Source organism: Mauremys mutica, chromosome 14 (assembly GCF_020497125.1).
Source record: "Mauremys mutica isolate MM-2020 ecotype Southern chromosome 14, ASM2049712v1, whole genome shotgun sequence".
Classification (NCBI taxonomy): domain Eukaryota; kingdom Metazoa; phylum Chordata; order Testudines; family Geoemydidae; genus Mauremys; species Mauremys mutica.
Window position 1 is genome coordinate 9,995,217 of NC_059085.1, and position 10,323 is coordinate 10,005,539.

The following is a 10,323-nucleotide window of genomic DNA, read 5'->3' on the forward strand; positions in this document are numbered from 1 at the left end:
TTGACTTTTTGATGCTCTTATCCTACTAGGTGTTAAGAACAATGAACAGAGACACTGTGTGCTGCATTTCCCACAACCAGGTGAGGCTTTTAGTGCAATGGGAAACGATAAGAGATGGCGCTAAAGTGTTATGGGCATGGTGGGAGTGTAACGTCTGAGCAGACACTGGAAGGCTGCCTGGCTCCTTTCTGAAGCCAAGGTCAAGCAACCAGTTAGGAGGGGTAAGGGGAGATGGGGGTGGGAGGCATAAGAAACACTAAAAGGCCAAAATTCCTGGCCTTGGCCAGCACACAACCCCCTCCGCACACCCCCCACCATGGGATACAAAACAGGTGGGACTAAGACCCGGGTATATTTGGGCCTGCTAAGGAGGAGGAGGTGGGAAATGGGAATGGGGAACGGGGGCACAGGCAAGGTTCTGCGGCGTCGGGGCCGGGAAGGGGGGCGCGGGGTGAATGTTTTGCGGTGTCGGAGCCGGGAAGGGGGTTGTGGGGTGAACGCTCTGCGACGTCGGGGCCGGAAAGGGGGATGCGGGGTGAACGCTCTGCGGCGTCAGAGCTGGGAGCAGAGCACTGGGGAACAGACTCTGCCGGCGTGTAGAGCTCTGGATATGTTTGCTTGGAACTAACCCCAATAAACATCACGTTGCCAGCTCTTCTGCCTTCTGGTCTTCTGCTTGTCTGTGTGACAAGAACCCGGGGAGAGGGTGAAGGGAAAGTGCTCTAACAGCTGGAACCCAGGGAGAGGGGGAAGGGAAAGTGCTCTAACAGCTGGAACCCAGGGAGAGGGGGAAGGGAAAGCCCTCCAACAGCCTCTTCCTCTCCCTGTGCTTCAGTTGCTGAATCTGTGAAATGGGAATAAGGACACTGAGCTCCTTTGCACAGCACCTGGAGATCTTCTGATGGAAAACACTGTATAGGAACCAGGTGTTATTACTCTAGGAGACTGGAGCCTAGTCAGATGCTGACTTAACAGAGCTCTCTGCCAGAATGGGGTCAAGTATCAGAGGGGGAGCCGTGTTAGTCTGGATCTGTAAAAGCAGCAGAGTCCTGTGGCACCTTATAGACTAACAGACGTATTGGAGCATGAGCTTTCGTGGGTGAATCCCCACTTGGTCAGACGCACGTCTTACTCTCCCAGAATGGAACGCACCGTCTGGTATTGGGCTAATTACAGGGTGTTCATTTTAAGGATGGGTTGGATAACTATCGGCTTGTACTTGTGAGGAATGGGATACGTGGGTGTCCTTTTCTCCCCCTTCCCACCAGGGCCGGCTCCAGGCACCAGCTAAGGAAGCAGGTGCTTGGGATGGCCAATACAAGGGGGCAGCACTGAGTTCGCTATTGGGGTTGCACGTCTGGGGTCTTCGGCAGGAATTCGGCGGCAGGTCCCTCAGTCAATCTCTTCCTCTTTGAGCTCCTGCCGAAGTGCCACCGATCGGCTTTTTTTTTTTTTCCTGCTTGGGGCGGCAGAAAACCTGGAGCCGGCCCTGCTTCCCACAGCCATTAGAATGAAGGGTTCATGGTAGGACAGTGAATACATTTCCCCAAGTTTTCCAACTTCCTCTCTTCTCTCTCATTAAACCTTCACAAGTAGGTCCCATTGTCTCTGTCTCATCTAGGATTGCTCTGTGCTCTGTTGGAGTCTTTTGTTCTGTCCTGCTTCCAGGTGAAATAGTCCTGGAGGGATGTTTTTCCCCAGGAATTACTCTGCCCACTTCCATCCAAAAGCAAAATGAAAACACCCTTAGCTACACACAGTTCTGATTCCAAAGAATTGCCTTTGGCTCCAGAAGGATGAATACCAGACAGAAGGAGGAACCTGCAGTGCAGACCAGTAAAACCTATGAGCCACTTGGCCAATGTAAATCAAACCTAGATTTGTGTGCCAGACTCTAACCATCTTCCATTTGCAAAATGTTTGGGGTAGAATTGTACCTTTGAGTGGAGTAAATATACACCAACGGGGCTGTCCTGAGAGGCTGTGTTAATGCCCAGTAATTTGGTGGCATCAAATACACATGGCGTGTGGGGTTGAAAGAAGGAAAGAAATGCAAGTGTTGCTTGTCAGGCAGCAAAGCCAACTTGGCAGTTGTTCTGGGAGTTTTCTGTGAGTCAGAGAAAACAAAGCTGACGATCACACAGTCTGGGCTGTACCTGAAAGAAGTTTCCACACATCAGACTCTCTGACTCCCAATAAATGAGGTAAATAGTGTAAATAGTGCTTGGCTCAGGGCAGTCAAAGGAGAGAGCGACTGGGCACGAGTAGGTTGTGCTGCTAGAAGTGTCACTGGTGAGAGAGGCCTAGGAGCACGGAGGGGAGGGGAGACAAATGCACCTGCCATAGATTGAGTTTTATAATAAAAACCTAAGAACGGCCAGACTGGCTCAGACCAATTGTCCAGCTAGCCCAGTGTCCTGTCTTCCAACAGTGGCCAAGGCCAGGTGCCCCAGAGGGAATGAACAGAACAGGGAATCATCAAGTGATCCATCCCCCGTCGCCCATTCCTAGCTTCTGGCAAACAGAGGCTAGGGACAAATAGCGTTTGTTATTCTCTGTAAACAAGGTACAGAAGGAGAATCCCCGGGACATGCAAAGCCTGCAGTTACAGAGTGCAAAGCATTGAGAATACCAGCTCCATTCAAAGCTGTAAATCAGAATAGTTCCAACCTGCAAATGCCAACACAACTTAAGAAGAGTGACATTGCTGCACTGCAGAATCTCAGCCCTTTCGCATGGAATCGAGCTCTCGGGAAGATTGGGCTAGTGTGTGTCAATACACTTTCCTTTTGAAGAATGTAGGTAATAGGCTGGTTAGATCTGGAGCAAGAACTATTAAAGACATCCCTGGTTTGGGGGAGCGATTGTCTCTGGGGAGGCTGAAGTCTGGCAACAGTGTAGGAAGGTGCAGAAGGCAGAAAGTGCTCCCAGCTCTGGTATTGTGTGTGATGGAGCGGTAGCCACCACGTAGCAGGGGACGCTGGAGGAAGGGGGTAAAGTGGAGATTTGGAGAAAGCAGCCAGCGTCAGGGTTAACTTCCAGGAGTTACATTCTGCACGGCTGCTGGGTTCCAGGAAGCTGTCAATAGGCAGCGTGGAGGAGATTCGCCTTTAAGTGCCTCCCGTTAGGTGTCATAGGTGGAGCCGGGCGAATAACTGACTTTTCAGTTTGGCAGCCGTTCCAGGAGGGGGGCGGGGAAGGTTTGGTAGAACGAATCCAGAATTTGTGGCAAATCAAAAAACTCCATTTTGACCCAACACGTTTAATTTTTTAGGATTTTTGAGGGGCTAGAGTCAGAGACTGGCCGAGGAGGCAGCATCCACCTTGTAACCTTTAGCCCAGGGTTCAGGAGTGCTGCTCTGTGATATCAGAGACCCAGGTTCAAACTGCAACTCTGGAATAAGCTCTGGAAGTGGGGTCTCCTGCCTCCCAGGTGAGGGCCCTAAGCAGTGGGCTGGAGAGTCATTGTTGCTCCCTTTACCCAGTGACTAGTCAAGCTTTGTATGCAAAGTGGAACAGCCTCAGCTGGAGAGATACTCACCCCAGAATAGCCACTAGCCCAGGCCCTGGCCCTGACCAAAGCAGCAATTCAAACCTGTGTCTACAACATCCCCAGCAATAGTCCTAGGCCCAGGCTGTTTGGTTTAGCCAAGGACTAGGCCACCTGGAAGACGCTGGTTGTGGAGAGGGAAGGTAGAAATCTGTGGGAGGGGATTGTGACGGGTTCGGTCACAGAGACTCCTTGGGATTGTCACTGAATTTACCTCTGAGTCCATTTTCCCTGCCGGCGTGGGACTCCAGAACCCTGGCTTGTTGAGCCAGACACGCTAGCTATTGTCATCTTAATTAATTAGCCTCTTAGACTTGGTAGGGCACCTCCCACCTTTTCATGCTCTCTGTATGTATATATGTCTCCTCACTATATGTTCCAGTCTATGCATCCGATGAAGTGGGCTGTAGCCCATGAAAGCTTATGCTCAAATAAATTGGTTAGTCTCTAAGGTGCCACAAGTGCTCCTGTTCTTTTCACAGACTAGACTTCTTCCTAGTACAATCCTCGTTAGCTCCAGCAGGCATTTTAGGTGAAAATCAGGGGATTCCACATGACTCGGACCCCTTTGTTCTGTTCCACCCCCTTTTATAGCTTTGGCACAAGGCAGAAATCCTTTGTCTTTCTCTGAGTCCCCACCCCTCCGTCTAAATGGAAAAGCACCAGGTTTAAGATGGATTCCAGTATCATGTGACATGTTCACATGTCCTGTGAGACCCCCTCCATTCTTCCAGGGCTGGCCGGGACATAGACAGTGGAGGCTTGCAGGTAAACAGAGCCATTTACAGTCAATTGTCCTAGTCAATGGGAGCTGTCAAGATTCTAAACCACCATTAATGGCCCCCACTTTGCATAATTACAATAGGACCACAGAGTGATATTTTATATTCCTAGTTTCAGATACAAGAATGATACATTCATACAAATAGGACGAACACACTCAGTAGATTATAAGCTTTGTAATGGTACCTTACAAGAGACCTTTTGCATAAAGCATATTCCAGTGGTAGCCAGTCCTGGAAGGCAGAGCGTCACACTGATTGTCCTGTCAAGGGCTGAGTGTCCCAGTCTGGGCAGGACCCTGTGCAGCTCTTGTTCTTAGGCACAGGCAGTTGGAGCTGGACACAGAATAGAGCAGAGCTCTTGCAAAGTCCTTAAGCACTGAGCGATCACCAACAATCTGATGGCCTCTGCGCAGGTGGAACCCCTTTTGGAAAGCTGCTCTTGGGACAGGACACCAAGGAGATGAGTCCCTCCCTTCATCGGATAAAGGGATACAGGCCTGGTACATGGTCAAGCAGCACTTCAGGGTTACTCTCTCCTGCTCTGGTTCCCAGGGTAGCCCTCATTCCAGAAGCCCTCCCAGCAGGAACATCTAGAACTGGTCTCAACAGACAAGCTCCCTCCAAAACCCGTTCACTGCTTGTCTGTCCAAAGACATGGGGGTGAGACTGATCAGCTTCCTGACCCCAAGGGTCATCGCTACTTTGGACAGATGGATAATGGCAGCTGTAGGCCAAACCATTCCTGAAATTCCCGTGATGTTGCACTCCATATGCTTTATAAAAATATTTTTATAAGTGTGAATATGATGTAGAATCAATCATAGAATCATAGAATATCATGGTCGGAAGGGACCTCAGGAGGTCATTAGTCCCACCTCCTGCTCAAAAACTGCCAACCTAGGCTCTCCTGGTGACCTCCGAGTTGTGGTGTATCCTGCGGTTACCAACCGGTTGTAAATGCCGGATAAACCTGTTCAGTGATGTGTATAGTTCCTCCTTTTGGTTCCCCAAAGTTCAGGGACCATTCTTATCTGTGCCAAAGATTACCAGCTGTTATGCTGACATACTCTTAGCTGATTATACTTTTTGCTCTATAGCAGATCTTACTGGATCTTACAGGCCGGTAGGCTTCTTGCATTTCAGCAAAACTTATTCTATGTATAATTATGAGGAAACACATATCATCTGCCTCAACACATCCTTAATTTCAAAGGAATTAATACTTATAAAATATAAGAATGAAATTGATTAATTCAGAAAGAGAAACATATTATTTGACACGGCTGGCTGGATTAATAGGATATAACAGGTAGCAAAATAATCCTATGGGCTACACCACAGAAGACAGGAGCCGGGGCAGCCTTTCCCTGGGCCCTGTGTTCTCCCATCACTTTTGCCCTTTGGGGAAGAGCTGAAACTCGTTGACGTTGGAATAATCTAACTCCCTCCGTTCCTCAGTGCAATGCACAGAACTGGCCACTATGTGTTGGGAAGGTCACCTCTGGCGACAGCTGCACTCCAGATTTCCAGCTGGGCAAGGTGTGGGGCCACAGCCCCCTGGCCAGGGCAGTGAGAAGGAGCTGCAGGAATCCTGCGGCCGATGGGGTAATGTCCTGTGGCATGTACCTTGCTGTTCCCTGGTGCAGCACGTCTTTCAGTGTTAGGGAGTGAAAGGACTCTGCCCTTTCCAGGGTCATTCTCCACCCTCCCTGGCTTGTGCAGCTCAGGACAGACACATGTTGTGGGAGGGACGAGGGATCTCAAACGGAAATGCTGACATCTGACATCAGCCTGCACTACTAATCATGGCTTGCAGGTCTGTGCCTCCCTCCCGTCAGCGCTGACTGCGGAGGTAGGTGAGCATCACCCACATTCTATGGGCAGGGAAATCGAGGTCAGACAGCAGGTTAGGGGCAGACCCTGGAGCAGAACCCAGCATGCGTCTATCCAGATGTGAGTGTGCTGCAATATGACACCAGGGGAGCTGTGCCAGCTCAGAGCAGAGCTGGATTAGGCCTATGTCCATAACTGCACAGATGTGGGCCTTCTTCTGGGTGGTTGAATGCACGTGTGTGTGAGCTCCTGTAATGACCATTCAGACCGGTACTAAAGAATGACCCCTGTGACATTCTATACCTTGGGGGAGCGTGCTCTGTCCCCTATATTCCTCATTTTCATATAATTGTGGTCTTACGTCTAAAGCATAGCTTGTAAGAGGAAGGGATAGCTCAGTGGTTTGAGCATCGGGCTGTTAAACCCAGGGTTGTGAGTTTAATCCTTGAGAGGGCCACTTAGGGATCTCGGGCAAAAATTGGTTCTCCTAGTGAAGGCAGGGGGCTGGACTCGATGACCTTTCAAGGTCCCTTCCAGTACTAGGAGATTGGCATATCTCTAATTATTACCTTTATAAAGGTAATGATCTGCTGAAAGTCATTTCTCTGTCCATATATGTAGATCATTAATGCATATGAAGTTATGAGAATTGTGTAGTATGGTTGTCACCAAAACATGCTGTAAGTTGGGGAACCAGCCAGATATTAGCTCCAAAGGAAGGCAACCAATGCCCAGGTGGGGTGTCAAACAACCCATTAACAGCCATTGTCCAGCAAGGGAACTACTATGCAATGATTCACCTACATGAGGCCACACCTGGGGAATTGCTCAACCTTGCTTGGAGAGACTCAGTAATGCTCACCTGACTCTGAAGGGGGTGGGGGGAAGGCAAAGCCAAGAGGGAGGAAAGGACATGATAAAGGAAGAGACGTTTGCCAGGCTCTTCCTTTCTCTTCCACCTACATCTACAGACACCGCACCAAGTACCTGAAGAGCAACCAGCCGGCCTGTGGTGAGAAGCGTCTAAGTTTGTAAGGGGCCTGAAAGTGCTAAGATCAGCTTAGAATGAGTTTTGCTTTTATTTCATTTGACCAAATCTGACTTGTTCTGCTGACTTATAATCACTTAAAATCGATCTTTGTAGTTAATCAATCTGTTTGTTTGTTCTACCTGAAGCAGTGTGTTCGGTTTGAAGAGTGTCAGAGACTCCCCTTGGGATAACAAGCCTGATACATATAAATTTCTTTGTTAAATTGACAAACTCTTATAGGCTTGCAAACTGGACACTGCAAGAGGGAGGTTCCTAGGTTTGTGTCTGATACCAGAGACATTGGCTAGTGTCATTCGGTTGCACAATCCAAGGAGCAGCTTGCATGCCAGAGGCTGTGTGTGAACAGCCCAGGAGTGGGGGTTCTCACAGCAGAGCCAGGCTGGCTCCCAGAGTCAAGGATTGGAGTGACCTAGCAGATCACCGGTCTGGATAACACCAGGGGAACATCACAATCCCCTACATTTCAATAGCCCTAAATTTGGGCTTACAATCCTTGAGCCTATGTATACATAGTTCTCTGAATGGCCAGTGAAATGAAACTGTCACATCCATATAGGATCATTTCGGCGCTGATATCCTCTGTTTATCAACGACCTGAAGGAGGGTTCCAAGGAGGATGGAGCTCGGCTGTTCTCAGCAGTGGCAGATGACAGAACAAGGAGCAATGGTCTCAAGTTGGAGTGGGAAAGGTCTAGGTTGGATATTAGGAAAAACTATTTGTGACAAAGTTCTGTCCTTGTCTCTGTGGGTCCTGCATTTCCTGGTGGATTTTTGCTAGGCTCAGAGGCTCCCTGTGATCCTCCACGTAGCCCTTCTCTCTCTAGAAGTGAGGGTCACAGCTTACTGAGCCATTTTCATCACAAGCCAACAATGGAGGTGAGGAGAAGCAACCCTCCCTCGCAGTGTCTCTGTTGTCTCCCAGTCTACATGGTTAATCAGGGAGGGGGGAGCCCAGGCCCGCCCTCTACTCTGGGCTCCAGCCCAGAGACCCTAAAATTAGTAGCTATGGTAGCTGACTTTTTGGAAATAGAACATGCACAATTCCCTGGGCCACTTCCCCACAGCAGCCCCCACTCAATATCTCCTTCACCATTACCTCAAGGCCTCCTTCCTTACACCTGATATGGCTTTGTGCTGCTTCATTCCTCCACCAGCACAGCTCCCTTCTATAGCTCCTGACACCCACCCCTCACTGACTAACTGGGAGGCTTTTAACTAGTTCCAGCCAGTCCTTGATTGGCTTCAGGTGTCCTAATCAATGTAGCTATCTCCACTGCCTTCTAGAAGGATCTTAATTGGCCCCAGGTGTCTTGATTAGCCTGGAGCAACTGCCATTTGGTTACCATGGTACCAGGGATTTGTTTAGCCTGGGGCTAACATACCTGTTCCTCACTACTTTACTGTAGCCATCTGGCCTTGCCCAATCACATATTTCACTAGTGTCCCTGCTAGCAGGTATATGGGATCTTGGGGAGCAATTACCACACGGGTGGGGTGCAAAATAAACTTTATTAAGCAAATGCAAAAACAGGGAAAATTCAATAGTGAGGGGTATGGGGGTTGTTAAGGTAGACAATTGGGGAAGGGTTTCTTTTGGTGAACAGTAAGGGGGTTTCAATAGTGGGGTACAACACAGTAGGATACAATACAGTGGGTAATCAGTTAACACTGAGGTATAAATGTAACAGGTAGCTAGCGATTTCTATGTAAAAAGGTGTGTCACAGCAGCATATAACCAACTAACAGTTATGGATAAAATGTGTTAAATAACAAACAATTTTAGGTAAAAATGTGTCACAGTGGTGTAAATGTAGAATGTGAGGGGTATCAGAGAGGAAGAAAGTAACCAATGGGGTTTTATGCTAGAGATTTAATTTAGTGAGACAGAACAAACAGGCTGCAAGCTTAAGCAGCAGAGAGAGTGTAACAAGGTAGAAAGACACAGAGAAGCTGGGGGGGGGGTTTGCAGTGGGAAGACAGACAATTACAATTATACAGAACACAGCAAAATCTTATCTATGAGCTAACTTAACCAAGACTACACAAATTAAAACACAATGCAACAATTCTCTAAGCCTAACTTACAAAGTATAATGCTAAACTTAACTTAATGGGTGCACCTTATGCTAAGGATAGTTCCAGAGGGCTGAGTGGTGTGTGTCCAGGACACAGCTCCAAAGAGGGGGGTGTGTGACTGCAGCAGTGGATACAGCTGAAAACCGTGAGTCCACGGCAAAGCCCACAGGAGCAGAGCTTAGCAGCAGCACCAACTTACTTTTAGTGGCAGAGTGCCACGGGGTTTGAGAGAGAGGTTTTAAAACACAGACCAAGGTTTAGCTTGAGTCTGTGTGCTGGGGAGACAGAGCCAGCAGCTAAAATAATAAAATAAAAGTATAGAAAGTTTCACAGAGGGATTCTTACCATCCCCCAAGGCAGCAGCAGAGGCAGAAACAGCAAGCACATCAGAAGGCTCGGTACAGTCTTGATAATCAGGAGATCTCTCAGGCAGCAATTCGTTCTTCGTGGGGGGGGGGGGGTTCAAAAACGGGGGTATGCTCAAAAATAAAACGAGAGTGGAGAAAGGACCCCCAGAACCCCTGGTTGATCAAACCAGGCAGCAATGCAAGAACCTTTCTGAAGTCTGTTCAAAAAATGTCTGTTTTTAAAGGCAAACCCTGGCAGCTTCCCACCAGTAACTCTGATTGGTTCCCCTTCTCACAGGGAGGAGAGCAGGCAGGGAAAAACTGCAGGTAGCCACAGAGGCATGTCTGGAGTAGCCCTGAGCCCAGAGGTATGACTCATGCCCAGGATCTTAAAAACACAATAGGTCTTGCAGCTCTGGACAGTGGCCACCCTACACCAAGCCCAGGTTTTAACAAGGTGATAACAGGACTAACCCTTTGAACAGGGCAGTGGTCCCACTTAGCATAAGTGGCCATTCCTTTGAGAAGGGCAATGGCTCTGGTTAGACAACTTAAGGGGCCCTCCCTTAGAGAAGGGCAGAGGCCCTGGTAAACAACTTAACAGCCGGGGGGGGGCGGCCACAGAGGAGAACAAGAACAAAATGGAGTAAGGGGACAGCTTTAAGAAACAAACTGGAGCTG